The sequence below is a fragment of the Peromyscus maniculatus genome, chromosome 11, assembly GCF_049852395.1.
Source record: "Peromyscus maniculatus bairdii isolate BWxNUB_F1_BW_parent chromosome 11, HU_Pman_BW_mat_3.1, whole genome shotgun sequence".
In the NCBI taxonomy this organism is placed as follows: Eukaryota; Metazoa; Chordata; class Mammalia; order Rodentia; family Cricetidae; genus Peromyscus; species Peromyscus maniculatus.
This window is the reverse complement of record NC_134862.1, coordinates 63145819-63159360: the sequence shown is the minus strand read 5'-3', so window position 1 is coordinate 63159360 and position 13542 is coordinate 63145819. Positions and strand designations below refer to the sequence as shown.

Sequence of the window (13542 nt, the reverse complement as noted above, 5' to 3'; positions counted from 1 at the left end):
AATTCTTGCTTTGTTTGGCTTTTTAAAAAACATAATATTTTTATTGATTATTTGAGAATTTCAGATAATTCATCCCGGTCACCCTTACTTCCCAGTCCTCCCAAGCATGCCTCCCTACCCCAACCCACCAAAAAAAGAGTCCAATTTGTGTTGCCCATACGGTCACTGGAGCATGGTCAAACTCCCAGTGGTCAGCCCTTAAAGAAAAGTGAGTCCTTCCCCACCCCTACCCCCACCCCGACACCCCCACCAGTTAACAACCTCTACTGTGGAGAGCTACACCTCAGCGTCCTTATCACAATTTTTAAGAGTTCTCTCTGATGGCTTCCTGATTGCTTTGTTGAGAAAGAGTCTCTCTAGGTAGCCCTGGCTATCCTGGAACCCACTATGTAGACCATGCTGACCTTGACTTTACAGAGCCCCACCTGCCTCTGCTTCTAGAGCGCTGAGATGCAAAGGGCTGGATCTATAACTTAAATTTGAATGTCTCTTATTTGGCTTTGGATAATTTCTCATTAAGTTAATGAGCCGTCTTAGAAAATGACAGAGGATGTAGTCTGCTTGAGAATGCTTCCGTCCTTCTGTCCGAAGTAGTTGGCCTCCTATCCCATGAGAGAAGGGGCTTCTCTAGTCACACAGGGCAAGGCCTGACTTTAAGTCCACCCTGAGCATTAGTGGAATCGTGTTTCCAAACTGGGGCTCATTTCTGTCAAATTCACCACTTGACTGGCAGGTGTTTTGTCCTTCTGAAGTTGTTTCTTTTCCACTGGTTCACCTTGAAGTCAAACCCAAGTGTGTTTTGCTTCATTCCCAGCAGGCTGTTGTGCAGTTCAACTCCTGGAGCCTGTCCTTTGTGTCTGGCTGCTTCTGTTCAAGTGAACCCTGCTAATCTCAGCTACAACTCCTCACCCTTTCTCTAGGGACACTTTGTCTTAGGGTTTCTATTGCTCTAACGAAGCACCATGACCAAAAGGCAAGTTGGGGAGGAAAGGGTTTATTGGGCTTACACTTCCACATTGCTGTTCATCACCAAAGGAAGTCAGGACAGGAACTCAAACAGGGCAGGAACCTGGAGGCAGGAGCTGATGCAGGGGCCATGGAGGGGTGCTGCTTACTGGCTTGCTCCCCATGGCTTGCTCAGCCTGCTTTCTTGTAGAACCCAGGACCTCCCACAAGGGCTGAGCCCTTCCCCATGGATCACTAGTTGAGAAAATGGTTTACAGCTAGATCTCATGGAGGCATTTCCTCAACTGAGGCTCCTTCCTCCCTGATGACTCTAGCTTGTGTCAAGTTGACACAAAAGCGGCCAGTGCATGCACTAAGCCCCTCTATGAAGTGTGATGCCCACAAGGGGTTCACATTCCACAAGCATATCAGAAAATGGAGTGGCTGAAGGACTTGACCATCTCAATGGAAATTTTGTGAGATTCGGAACCTTTTTCTCCATTTTTCTGTTTAGAAAGTGCATTGCTTTTCCATCACTTCTGATAAAACATCACGACTGAAAGTGACTTACGGAAGGAGTTGGTTTTGGCTTCCAGTTCCAGAGGGATAAGAATCCATCACCCCGTAGGGAGGAGGAGCCACAGCAGGGAAGCATGGCTGAGCACCCCATCACCCTCGGCAAGCAGGAAGCACAGAGAGCCAACTGGAAGCGAGGCTTTCAATCAAAGGTCATCCCCAGGGATGTACGTCCTCCATAAGGCTGCACCACCTAACCCTCCCAAATAGTGCACCGACTTGGAACCAAGAGCTCAAAGGCCAGAGACTAAAGGGACATTTCTCATCCAAACCACCACAGCACCCTTCAAACCCATTCTAATCACGATATCCTAGAGGGCATGACATGCCTGCTCCTCAAGCTTATGAAGTCTGTCCCACAAGCCACCACCAGGCCAGCTTCTTCTGCAGGCTGGTAAGCCATATGCGGGACACTGAGTGTGGACGTACACTGAGATGATCTTAATTCAAGTGTACCAGGTTCCCTGCTAATGTAGATTCTGTGACCCAAAGTTCTTAAACCCAAAGTCTGGGCTGAAAGTGGGTACTCTGGTACTCTGGTAAAGTACTGCTGTGGGCCAGGGATACCTGCCACAGTCAATTCAGGGATGGGCAGCTCGGGCCTGGGCAAAGTGGTAGAGGAGTGTTTGGACTCCAAGGAGTCTCTAACCATGCATGATGCCCCTTCCTCATTTCTCTGACATCATAAGACCTCTTCACTGAGTAAGCAATTTTCTTTATAAAAATAAAACTGAATAAAATAAATCAATGAAACATTCATAGGTAATGTGTCCAATATCAGCTAACGCTGGTGACTAGTAAACCAAACAGAACCCCACTGTGAAGATGAAGTAGGCTCTGCTAACAGTAAAGGCATGGGGCCCACAAAGACCTCTGTTTCCTCTACTCTGGGCCCTTTCTCACCCAAGATATCCTGACTTCCATGTTCCCTTCAGGGATGAGTCAGAACTCCTGGGTCTGCTGTTAGCGCGCGTGCGTGCGTGCGTGCGTGCGTGCGTGCGCGCGCGCGCGTGCGTGCGTGCGTGCGTGTGTGTGTGTGTGTGTGTGTGTGTGTGTAAATGATGCCTGGATTCTGGGATTTTTATATGGAGGCCATCTCTTAAGATACATGCCCCAGCATGGTGGTCATGTGATGTGCAATAGTAAAGATGCATTGCTATGGAATATTTGTTTAATGATGCAAAGATGTGTTGCATTCTTTTTTTTTTCTTTTTGAGACAGGGTTTCTCTGTGTAGTTTTGGTGCCTGCCCTGGCTCTCTCTCTGTAGCTCAGGCTGGCCTCAAACTCACAGAGATGCCCCTGGCTCTGCCTCCTGAGTGCTGGAATTAAAGGCATGCACCACCCAGCATGTTGCATTCTTTTATGTTGCATTTGTTTAACTGTGAAGCTGTGTTACTCTGCCTGCCTAAAATGCCTGGTTGGTCTAATAAAGAGCTGAACAGCCAATAGCAAGGCAGGAGAGGGAAATAGGTGGGGCTGGCAGGCAGAGAGAAAAAATAGGAGGAGAAATCTTTGCTCAGAAAAAGAGAGAGTGAGGAGCGAGAAAAGGAGGAGAGGAGGACATCAGGGGCCAGCCACACAGCCACATAGCCAGCCACGGAGTAAGAAGGAAAGAAAGATATATAGACTAAAGAATGGTAAAGAGCCCAAAGGCAAAATGTAGCTAAAGAGAAATGGGGCAATTTAAGTTAGAAAAGCTGGCTAGAAACAAGCCAAGCTAAGGCCAGGCATTTGTAAGAAAGAATAAGTCTCCATATATTTATTTGAGAGCTGAGTGACGGGTGTCTGTCCAAAGAGTAGAAAACAGAACCAACTACAGTCATGTGTTTTTATACCGTGGTGAATGTGATGCCATGCTTTAAGAGACCTAAGTCTTCCTAAGTGAGACCAAAGGAAGCAGTATTTGAGTTGTCAGAATTCATGCTTCCATGAATCCAGGGGGCTTTAGCCTCCAGGACAGAATAAGGATGCTCAAATCAGAACTCCTGTTACCTTCCCTGAACCCTGTGCTTGGAGTTTTCTTTCTCCTTGGGGTTGGGAATCCCAAGTCAAATCCTACATGTCTCAATCCTGTGCTCTACAACCCGGTCTTTGGCACCTTACAAGCGGATCCCTGAATACTGCTCTTGATGTATGGAGAGTTGGAGGGGGGAAAAAGCCTTTATCTCTCAATAAACCTTGGCTTTTGAGGTAAATTCCTCCCCATAAACTCAGCAAGTGCAGTTTGAAGCAGAAGACTAACCACTGACCCTCGTTTTTTTGGGCCATTTGCTCTCAGGCTTTGGTGCCCATCCCTGAAGCAGTTACAGGATTCCTTCGACAGTTAAGAACAGGACTTGCAAATGTTTGGAAATGTATATGGCAGGCTGGTTTTGAAGTAATGCTTGCCTGTCACTACCTCTATCACCTGCAGCTAAATCTATCTCAAATGTACAAAGGTTTTAACATGACGAAGTTTATTTCTTTCCCTGTATTGGTACAGAAGTTGGCAGTCTATGATCCATGGATGACACTAACATCTTTTTTTTTTAAGGTTTACTCGTTTATTTAATTTTTTCTCATTTTACATACTGCCCACTGTTCCCCCTCCCTCCCCTTCTCCCACTTCCCTCCCCTCCCTCCATCCCACCCTCACCCACTCCTCATAGGAGGTAAGGCATCCCTTGGGTAGTCAACACAGGCTGGCATACCAAGTTGGGGCAGGCCCAAGCCCCTACCCTCTTCATCAAGGCTGAGTAGGGCACGGCACCATAGAGAATGGGCTCTAAAACAGCCAGTTCATGTCCGATTGCCAAGGGACTCACAAATAGATCAAGCCACACATCTGTTACCCTCATCCAAGGGGCCTAGAAGTGTTCAACATCCTTAGCCATCAGGGAAATGCAAATCAAAACAATTCTGAGATACCATACCTGCCAGAATGGCTAAGAACAAAATCACTGATGACTGCTTATATTGGAGAGGATGTGGAGCAAGGGGAACTCTCCTCCTCCACTGCTGGTGGGAGTGCAATCTTGTACAAACACTAACATCTTTTAGTGTATGGATCCCATCATAAAGTCCAGAGGAAGACAGCCACTTCTCCACCATCTCCCAGTGAAATAGAAAAGGTGCTGGGGAAATGCCTACCCGACTAATTCCTTCAAAGGCAAGACACGGAGTCTTCAGCCAGATGGAAAACTGTTCAATTAAAATTCCCTTCCTACTATTGATGAGGAAGCAGATAAATAAGTGGTCTGCCCCACAAACGTGGTGACTTCCCACCATCAACCCTTAACCACTCATAACTTTATAGAACCCAAACAAGCATCAACTTTAGAGCTTGTCCAAACTGTACAAAAGCACAAATTTAGTAATTTTACTGAAGTATCTCTTCCCAATACTTTGATAGTCCAGAGACCACATTAAATACCAACAAGAAACATCGCAAGGGACAAAGGGTTTGTTTTGGCTGACGGTTCAAGGGAACACAGCCCACTGTGGCAGGGAAGGCAGGAGAGTAGAGCGTGACCATGATGTCCATAGTCAAAACACAAAGATGGCAGGGAGTGGGATTTAGCTGAGAAACTGCTTGAGACTTGAGTGTTCAAACACATAAGCATAGCTGGGTGGTGGTGGCGCAAGCCTTTAATCCCAGCGGTCAGGCAGGTCTCTGTGAGTTCAAGGCTGGCCTAGTCTAAAAAGTGAGTTCCAGGACTGGCTCCAAAGCTACACAGAGAAACCCTGTCTTGGAAAACTAAACAAACAAACAAACAAAACCACATAAGCATATGGAGGGCGCTGCACATTCGAAGCACCAGATACCACATGTCACACCAGTTGAGTTGCGTTTTTCAAAACAAAACAAAAAAAAAAAAGAAATCTGTAATTTAAGTGTTTCAAGAATGTATATAGAACCTGAGTAATCTTCGAACCATGAGAAATCAAATCTGTAATAATCTTCCAGGGAAACCCCAGGCCAAGATTACTCCATCCGGAAGTTTAACCAAAAAGTCAAAGGATCAATAATTCCAACCTTATGCACACTGTTTGGAAAACAATGTCTAGACGGTCAACGACGCAGAGAAAGAATTCTCGGCAGGAACAGCATGTGCAGGGACCCAAAAATAATGAATTTGGGATCGGGGAATTTGTTGGATAAAGTCAGAAGATGAAGTTGAAAACTGAAAGAGAGAAAGCCAAGGAATTCTTTCTGTCTTACAAATAATTAGGACCTAATCTACAAGGACAGATAAGACCAGTGTTTTCTTATAGTGAGAGTTTGTGCTGCTGGACTGACCTATGAGGACATCTGGTTTTCATCCATTTTATATACGTGTGTGTGTGTGTGTGTGTGTGTGTGTGTGTGTGTGTGTGTGTGAGAGAGAGAGAGAGAGAGAGAGAGAGAGAGAGAGAGAGAGAGAGAGAGAGAGAGAATAAGCATCAATTTTTGCTAATATCTTAGAAACCAGGAAGTTCCAACCACCTCCACAAGTGCCTTTAATTGTATTAGCCACAGGGACTCATAACCTCATCCATCCTTGGATGAGCTGAATGCAAGCTGCCCCATCCACACTTGAACCAGGTATTATTAATTATGAAAATAACAGCTAAAGTTCAGGGAGCATTCTGCCAGATACTGTACTCAGCCCTGGGCATGAATCGCCTCAGTCAACCCTCGCAGCAACTCTGTGAAGCTAATGTTATAATCCACCTGCTGTTTAATGCTGAGAAATAAGCCTGGAAGCGATTAGGTGGCTTGCTCAATATCACTGAGCTCCTAAGTGACAAAGAGAGTTTCCAGCCCTCTGACTGTAGCACCTAGGCTCTTGCCTACTGGAGTGTCCTATCCTTGGCAGGCAGCACTAATCAAGCACCTAGGCTCTTGCCTACTGGAGTGTCCTATCCTTGGCAGACAGCACTAATCAATCGCTGTGTTCGCTTTCACACAGCCAAGGATAGGTCTTACAACTTCTTTTAGTGCAGTACTCAGGAAGCCACTGTAGATCGATTGGGGAAATGGAACTAATGACCTCCCTTGTAGTGACATACCTCGGGATGTCATCTCAGACAGTCTTGGATGCTGACTCAGCACTACAGCCTGTATAGGTGATGTCTAATGCTTCCTTACCATCACAGGTCACATTTACTTGAAGCCTATTGACTTCAACTTTGTATGCTATAAGACTCCCTAGTTTCCCTTCCCAGGCCGAACCTCATCAATTTGGTTGGGACAGAAAAACTACAGAAGATCCAAGTCATCCACAAGCTGTCGACGTAAATGTAGCATCTCTGAAGAGGGACTTCAAGGGGAAACTTGCAGGCTTGACTCCAGAAAGAAGCCACGGCTCTGTGCTATGTGCTCTGAATATCTAGATTTCTTAAATTAATGCAAAGACAGAAGCATCACTGAAGAAGCATGAGCTTATTTGGATTTTGGAAAGATGAATGTGTTCTGGGGGTATTTTCTACAGTACATTAACGGCGCCTCGTCTTTCCATACCAAGGACGTTTACAGATAGAAACCCTCCAGGCAGGTGAGTCCACAGCCACCTTTTCTTTCACCCCCAAAGTCCACAGCAGTCCCAGTGTGTCACCAAGTGTTTGCAAGTTGGGAATGGTATAGAGGTTTGGGGTAGGTCAAGAACAGAAAACGGTAAGTTCAGTGTTGAGATGAGGGAAGGAAAGGGATGGGGCTCACCGGAGACTCACAGAGAGGGTGATGCTGAGATGACTCACCCTGATTTAATGCTGGACCTGAAAGGGCAGCAGGTACTCAGGGGGCAGAGTTGAGGGCAGCCCAATTCTCTGTCTCAGCACCGGAGCAGCAAACAGGCAGAGAGAAAAGGCAAAGTCCAGAGCCTGGGAGGTTTGGGTACCACAAATGTTGGAAGCTGGGCCAGCAAGGGCGAGAAGTACAACTCTAAGATGTGAGGGCTAGGTGCTGGCACCAAGACAGAATAATGGCAGGAGGTAAGCAGGGTGTTCTCCTAGCTGCTCAATGGGTATCTATAGCCAGGCGTGGTGGCTTACCTATAATCCTAGCACTTGGAGGGCTGAGGCAAGGAGGATTATAAATTCAAGGCCAGCCTGGGCTACACATTATTAAAAAGGAGGGGGGAAGGTCTCCCTACAGACGGTGCTAATAAGTGAAAGTACAGCCTAGTTAGCTCCTGTGAAAGGCCCAGATACAGAGACTAGACAATATGTGGGACTAGAGAGAGGCAAGAAGAAGCTTAAGGAAAAAGTGGACGCTCAAATTCTGCAGCTCTAGCTCCTCAGAAGAGCTGACAATGGAGGAGACCCTGAGAAACTGTGGGTGCTCAGCAGGACTGACTTTTCCGCTCCCACGACTGCCGCCATTTTCTCTGATGTGTGGCCCATCTCTTCTAAGACAAACCTCAGCTCCCAGGCCTGTAAAGGAACCCATTTGTTGCCTCATCCCCTGGTCCATGCGCCCTAGGACAGTTGATTTTGTTGAATTGCCCTGAGACTTACCAAGGTCATCCTTATCTATAGTACTGATCAGTATAGATTCTACACTGAGCTGAAGTCTTAAAGCCAGACACCATTTTTTTATGTGTGTGTTTTATTTCATCATGAGAGTTGGTCTTCTGCCAGTAGGTGGGCGCTAACCAAGGAAGACTGTACCTGGGCTACTAGGGTGAGAAATGTTCTTTCCTTGAGGCCAAAATTCAAGTACTTCTGTAGTTAACTTGCCAATTTCTTTCCTCCATGGTTCAGTTGCTTTTCATTCCTAGACACGTTTTGAATTAAATGGACAGAATGTCCATCTGAAAACTAACCTGGCCCTCCAGGTGATTCTACAAAACAGGACACTCCAGTGCTCATACCAGCACTGACCTGGTGTTCCCCTCATCCAAACTGACACCTTATTTAATTAGCCTGGACAGAAGAAAATCCACCTTGAGTATATTGAGCTTATGGCCACTTTTCATGCCAATGAATATCTTCCATGATCTCTGTCTCAAGTGCCATGTTGGTGCTTAGAATCATAACTATGATTGACATGTGTTGAGCCTGCCTCCATTTGTCTACTTCCTACATCCGGGTTTTGAAATCAACACTGCGTTAGTTTCTTTCCTCATTGCTGTGACGGAATACCTGACAGAAACAGCAGAGCAGGGATTTCTTGTGGCTCATGGCTTGAGGGACACATTCTACCATGGTCGGGAAGGCGGAGCAGTGGGTAACTCAAATTGTAACATCTCAGTGAATCAGCGAACCAGCTGGGACCAGGTAAGCTCTGCCCTCGAAGCCCTCTACCTGCCAGGTAGGCTTCCTGAACTGAAAGGTTCTAGAACCTCCCAAAAGAGTGTCACCAGCAGGGGACTAAGTATTCAAATACATGAGCCCGTGGGGGACATTCTACATTGCTGCAAGTATAACAAACTCTCCAGTGGAACAGTAGAAAAGGACTGAAAACATTTAATAATCTCTTCTGTCTCTCCAGCATCTTTATCTGCTAGGCCCTGTATCTGCTGACCCTTCCTCTCTGGTTCTGTCCTTCACAGACCTCCTGCCTTGCAAGGAACATTTACCCCAACCATCTTGAGAAAACTCTTCTCACTCAAGCTCCCCCTCAACACCCACTAGCCCTGAGGCCAACTTTCCCTCCATGATTGGTCAGATTCCGAGGGTGGACACTGGATTGTGACCTGGAGCATCCTGGTCAAAACCAGAAAACGGGACTTCTCTACATTCTCAAGGAGGACTCTCAGGCAAGCAAGGGCCTTGGCACATGACTAGATGGCACCAATGTCCCCAAACACGGTCCTTGGGTGTGGTCACTGATGGGGTATCGGTGAGAAGCACAGGCTGAGCGGGGGTCCACATTGAGCTTCTCACACAGGGCCAAACCAAGCCTTCCGAAACATCTGGAAGGAAGGAGGTAGAAAGATCCTGGAGAAGAGTGGGGAAGGGGATTCTCCAGATGGCTCAGGAGGTAAAGGTCTTGTGGGCCAGCTCAACCCCTGGACTTCACACGGTGACAGGAGAAAACCAGCTGCCCTTTTACCTCCATACACACCGTGGCATGCACATGCCTCCACAAATGAATAAATAAACTAAAAAGGCAAGGAAGCAACAACAAAGATCAATGGAATTTCATAATTTAAAAGGAAAGAGAATCATGGGGGAAAAGATTCGGCTGAAAAGAAGATGTAGAAGAAACAGGAAGCCAGAACAATGAGACCCTGTCTTTAAAATAAAATAAAATTTAAAAATCCTCCATGAAAATATAAAGTGCTCCTAGATGATATCTATACACAAAACTGATAACATATTGAAATAATAGTGATCACATTATAATAAATAATAAATAGATCGATAATATTGACTTATTTAAAATATTTTTGTATTATTTAATAGTCATTTTTAGATTCTGTTTTTTTATAATAGTGTTTCTGTATATTTCAAATAATGGGTTCTAAAAATTGCCTCAAGTGTGGCCTTTCAAATGAGGGATGTATTATACGTTTAGAAATATTTAGCCTTTGCTGGGTTTTGTTCATGAATAAAAGTCTGGCCTTGCAAAAAAAAAAAAAAAGCTGAAGAAACGTGAAAGATGGGTGATGTAGAGACCCCGGTACTGCAAACCTGGGCCGAGTGACCTGTGTTGCTGAGAACCAGAAATTCCCAGCCAGGTCAAACGCGGATTAGCAGTCAGAGCCAGCAGGTGGCGCTAGAGTAGAAGGCCGCGGGAAGTGATGACCGCCAGGGTGACAGGCGCCCACCAGGTCCTTCCGTCCCACGCGTGGGAGGCAAAGGCTTGAAGAGTACTTTGGTCTTCACATCCCTGAACATCATCCCTTGTCTGAGTTGTAAATTAAAGTGCCTGCTCTCCTGCTGCACAGTGACCAAATTCCCCAGCTGGCTTCTGGTTGACTTTTTTGAATAAATGGTCCTGGTGCTATATTAGGCAACCTTAGGCGTCAATGACCTGGGGGAAGGGAATGAGCTGTTTGCTTCCCGTTTTACGATTGAGTGAAAATTCCATACTGTGACCCCATATGTAAGAGCCTCGTCCTGTGCCTGGCAACCAGCACATCCCCAGCCTTCCGAAGTTCCCTACCTTGACTCTGTTCACTTCTCAGCCCCCTCGTCTACTCTTTGGTTGTCCTGCGTCCCTCAGAAGTGAAGCTCTTGGCCCTGTGAAAGGCAGCAGCCCCTCCGGCCAGAGACCTTTTTGTCCTCCAGCCTTTGTTGTTCCAGATTTCTCACTGTGAGGCCTCAGCAGTTGCCAGAGGCCACCCCAGGAGCTGGGATCTCAGTGCACAAACAGAGTATTATGCATCTGCCCTCTCCTAGGGGCAGCCTGTGCCCCACACCCACACAGCCTCCAACTGAGCGCGTGTGCGCGCGCGTGCGCGCGCACACACACACACACACACACACACACACACACACACACACACACACACACACACACTCACGGTACCCCCCTTCCTCACAACGTGTTTCTCATCTGCCCAGGAACAGTCTCTCGCTCCTCTTTCCTGCCTGTCTAATCAGTTTCGCCCCTGGGCCTCGGCATCCGGGTGTGCAGGCCAGAGGTTTACAGTTGATCAGATTGTAGGGAACAGTATGTTTCTCCCCTGCCACGGCTTGTTTTCTTCAGGGGCCAAGGCCAGCCAGCAGAGCCGTCTTCCTCCTGCCCTCCTTCTCTCTCTTGCACGTGGCCTAACGTCTGCTGGGTGCCGAGAAAAGTCTGCAGAGCTGGCTTTCAGGGACCATGTGCCTCAGGAGAATTGCTGCCCGGAGACTGAGTGCTGCGTCTCTGAGTTGCCAGTGTGGAACAGGCCCTAGGAGGGTGGCCTGATGGGGGTGGTACAGCCCCTGGAGCTCTGGCCAGATCGAACATGTTTTTTGCTGCTGCTGGGTTTTTTCCTAAGCTGAGCAGGTTTTTCTCAGTCCAGCCAGGCTGCCATGAACTTCTGGTTCCTTTAAGCAGTAAACACCAGGGTTCTCAGTCTACACTCTGGCTCCTCTTCCTCATTTTCTTTCAAACTGAGATTTGAAAAACGCTGGAAAGCTAGGACCAGAGAGAAAGCTCAGAGTTAAGCACTTGTTGCTCTTGCTGGGGACCAAAGTCCTGGATTTCGTTCCCAGCAGCCACATTGGCATAAGTGTTATCTTCAGGATTCTACATGGGATTCATTTCCTCTGCTAGTTAAAGAATTAAAAGGTGAGGGGGAAATCTCCAGCTGGACAGGTAGCAGCAGAGAAATCCTGAACACAGCACACGGACTCAGCAGTTGAAGAAAGACATGTATCGGGCATGAGGAAACACACACATGAAGCAGACACACAGGGAAAGACACACAGTGGAGAAAGACCCTTCACTTTGTGGAGGGGGGTCCAGGAACCCGAAAATCCAGTCTCTTCTAGAGGGTTGGAGCTAAGTCTCTGAAGGGTCCTCCACCCCTCATTTAGGGTTGGTCAGTCTGAAGGAAGACAGGGTGGCTGACTAGCCAACAACTGTAGCATAACTGTGTCCTGCTCGGGTCTTGAACTCACTGAGCCCATCCATCAGCAAAGGGCCTACTAGCAGGAGAAAATGCCCACACGGCCTTTGTTTTAAACTGCCAGACTTCTGTCTCTGGTCGGGAGACAGAGGCAGAACCTGGTCTTCTCAGAAGTTCACATCTTTGTCACCTAGTCATGGCCGCCTCCCTATCTGTCTAGCCAGCAGGGAGTCTGTCTAGCTCACAGCCCTCACTGGCACCCCTGTAACTCCAGTCTTAGGGGATCTGATGCTGTCTTTCTTCTGACCTCTGTGGACACCAGCACAGACCTGGCACACATACACATATACAGGCAAAACCACTCACTCACGTAGAATGAGTTAAGGAAATCAAAAAGAACTTTTTTTTTTTTCTTTTTTGGTTTTTCGAGACAGGGTTTCTCTGTGTAGCTTTGCGCCTTTTCCTGGAACTCACTTGGTAGCCCAGGCTGGCTTCGAACTCACAGAGATCCGCCTGGCTCTGCCTCCCGAGTGCTGGGATTAAAGGCATGCGCCACCACCGCCCGGCCAAAAAGAACATTTTTAGATGCAATAGCAGTGATAAGTGTAGGTCGTGCACGTAAAAGAATCTTTTTAAATAGTGGTTATTGGGGCTCCTGGTGTTACTAGGAAAATTGGGGGTCCTTCTTTGAGTCCTAGTCTCATCAATAAAAAACATTTTTAAATGGACTCAGTAAAAAGCTTGAAGGCGATTTTGAGAGAGTTTGAGAGAAAACAACAGAGTAGACGAGCAGTGAGTCCTGGCAGCTGTGGAAGAAAGACATGGCAGAGAGGAGGGAGGAGCTAGGTCTCTGAGCTAGGTCGGCACATTCAGCAATGGAGGTCATGAAGCCACTACGAGGCAGCTATGGGGAAGGGGAGGAGCTTCAGAGAACACGGGGAGACGCTAAGTGCCGGAGAAAACACGCTGAGGCCCCCGGTATCCAAAAGACAAAGATGGGAAAGAGAAAAGGAAAGGCTATTTCTCAGGGTGCAGCTCCTTAAGTGACCACAAGGAGGCATGATTTTAGGGACAACAAAGTACATTCTCTCATTAAAGGATAATTATTCTTCCCATCTTCTTAGTGGGTCTTTCTGAGGCATGGTCTTTCTGGCTAGCTGACTGACAGGCCCAACTGGATTAGCTGTTAAGGAGACACTAGTATGGAATGCCCTAAGCTTCGGAACACACCAGAAGGTGACCTCTCCACCCAGGGCCGGAGATATTCTATTGTTGTTGTTGTTGTTGTTGTTGTTGAACCAACTGTAAAGAGTGGAAAAGCTGGTACCTCCCAGGGAAAGGGGAGATGGGATCTAAAGCTTCAGTGGCCTTGAAGGTTACTGAAACATTGAAACAGTCCCCTCAGGAGCAGGGACCCTAAAATCTTTTAAGAGATGAGCTGAAATTGTATTATGGTGTAGATATTACCCATGTCCACTGTGAAAACCTGGATCACTTTTAAAGCTGTTCACCAGAGGGACAGTGTCTAGGGGAGGGTTTTCAGTCCAGCCCTTA

General features: G+C 47.1%; 1 long non-coding RNA gene across 1 annotated transcript in view; it reads right to left on the bottom strand.

The window, feature by feature from the left end:
• Nucleotides 1–5842: 5842 nt before the first annotated feature.
• Nucleotides 5843–13542, bottom strand: part of LOC121821305 (uncharacterized) — a 33894-nt gene continuing 26194 nt past the window's right edge. Inside the window, exon 4 of the long non-coding RNA XR_013043336.1 lies at nucleotides 5843–11555. This is a non-coding gene — a long non-coding RNA (uncharacterized LOC121821305). The remainder of the gene's footprint in view (nucleotides 11556–13542) is intronic.